General features: G+C 44.1%; 1 long non-coding RNA gene across 1 annotated transcript; it reads left to right on the top strand.

The window, feature by feature from the left end:
- Positions 1–369: 369 nt before the first annotated feature.
- Positions 370–838, top strand: LOC129502538 (uncharacterized). The gene is made up of 2 exons (XR_008662981.1): positions 370–428; positions 602–838. It is a non-coding gene; the product is annotated as an uncharacterized LOC129502538 (long non-coding RNA).
- Positions 839–2,089: the final 1,251 nt, after the last annotated feature.

The raw sequence follows: 2,089 nt of genomic DNA, 5'->3' as shown, positions 1-2,089 counted from the left end.
GCAAGCCTACTGCTTTGCAGACTTCACCCAAGATAGGGCGGTGGGCTCGACTTGGAAAATGTACAGCACTTTCTCTTGGCAGTAGAGCCAAGCTGTAGTTCTTCAATCCAGTCTCATCCATGATGAAGCTGATACTTTATTTCCTAACCGACACTGGTATCTATTGTCAATGGGCTCCAAACTCTGAAGATGAAGGCTTATAATTATTGCCTCTGAGAAACCACAACATCTACGTGCACAGCTAATGAAAGGTTGGTTCCCCGCCCCTTCCAGAAGCCTGTTATTAAATCAATGTGTGTCCAGCAGCCAGAAATGTAAGGCATGGCATTGGAGTTTGGCTAAGTGCCACACATTGCTGGGGGGTTTTCAGTTTGGACTTGCTTTTTCCAGCTGTTCTCAACTGGTGTCTCAACTCAGAGCTGGAGCCTGTGAGTTTGTGAGAGACTTTGTTCCATCCTATTTCTTTTTTCTTCTTTCCTTTAAAACTCTTCTTTTCTTCTTCCTCTCTTTTCTTTCCTCAGCTCCCTTTGATCTGCCTCTTCCTTTCTCTAGTGTTTTCTGAGTATCAACTTGGTTAATCCCTGTCATTGTTTGATAACAGGTCACACACACCCTTCCTTGAGATGTGAAGAAAAGCATTTACATGACCCTAGTGGGCAGCCCTGGTGGCTCAGCAGTTTAGCGCCTGTCTTTGGCCCAGGGCATGATCCTGGAGTCCCCAGATCGAGTCCCACATTGGGCTCCCTGCATGGAGCCTGCTTCTCCCTCTGCCTGTGTCTCTGCCTCTCTCTCTCTCTGTCTCTCATGAATAAATAAATGAAATCTTTAAAAAAAAAAGTGACCCTAGTCTTGATTCTACTCTATACCTTTTTCTATTTGGCATATTTTACATAAGGCACTTACTATGATTACAGAAAGGGGACATGCTTAGATCCAGATATACATGCATTAAAATTTATTTTTTACTATTACATATTACCTTTCTGAGCCTCAGTTCTTTAATCCATAAATTGAGAATAAATTGGAGACATTCACCAGAGATTGATTTATTTTTTTCTCTTCAAGATAGAGCTGCCCAAGAAAAGTTACCTGGTACCTTCAGGCCAGGCCGAGGTAGAGTATCACCTTAGGGCATGTTAGGCATGCAGGTGGATGTCAGATGGCCCCACCCAGAGGAGAAGATGAATCCAAAATTGTACTTAATTCTATTCCCGGTGGACTGCTGCCAACTGTTCCTTGTGGTATGCAGAGCTCTGGGGACTGGTGGGTCACTTTGCTAAAGGGACCCAGAAGATATTCTAAGAAAGAAAGGACTGATACTAACACCCCCCCCAATCTGTTCTCCAAAGAATTAAAGTTAGAAAGAGGGGTGGTGGAAGGGGAGGAGGGCAGGGGGTGGGGGTGAATGGGTGACGGGCACTGAGGAGGGCACTTGACGGGATGAGCACTGGGTGTTATTCTGTATGTTGGTAAATTGAACACCAATAAAAAATAAATTTATTAAAAAAAAGAAAAGAAAGAGCTACTCAGGGGCACCTGGGTGGCTCGTGGTTGAGCATCTGCCTTTGGCTCAGGTCATGATCCCGGGGTCCTGGGATCAAATCCCACAACAAGCTCACTGCAGGGAGCCTGTTTCTCCCTCTGCCTATGTCTCTGCCCTTTCTCTGTATCTCTCATGAATAAATAAACAAAATCTTTAAAAAGAAGAAGAAAAGGAAAGAAAGAAAGAAAGAAAGAAAGAAAGAAAGAAAGAAAGAAAGAAAGAAGAAAGAAAGAAAGAAAGAGGGCTACTCAGAGGGCAAAGGGAACATGACCTGCTCGGAGGTGGGCAAAGGCAGTGTAGCCACAAAACTCATTTCTGTATTATCTTCCTAGGGCTGCTGTAACAAATTTCCACAAACTTGGTGGCTTAAGACAACAGATATTTACTTTTTCACAGTTCTGGAGCTGGACACTTGAAATCAAGTTACCAGCAGGGCCATGCTTTCTCTCTAGAGAAAAACATTTCTTTCCTGCCTCTCCCTAGCTTCTGGTAGTTGCCAGCAATCTTTGGTGTCCTTTGGCATGTAGAGACATCAACTCCACCCTC

Source organism: Nyctereutes procyonoides, unplaced genomic scaffold (genome assembly GCF_905146905.1).
Source record: "Nyctereutes procyonoides isolate TBG_1078 unplaced genomic scaffold, NYPRO_anot_genome, whole genome shotgun sequence".
Taxonomy (NCBI): domain Eukaryota; kingdom Metazoa; phylum Chordata; class Mammalia; order Carnivora; family Canidae; genus Nyctereutes; species Nyctereutes procyonoides.
This window is presented reverse-complemented; position numbering and strand designations above follow the sequence as displayed.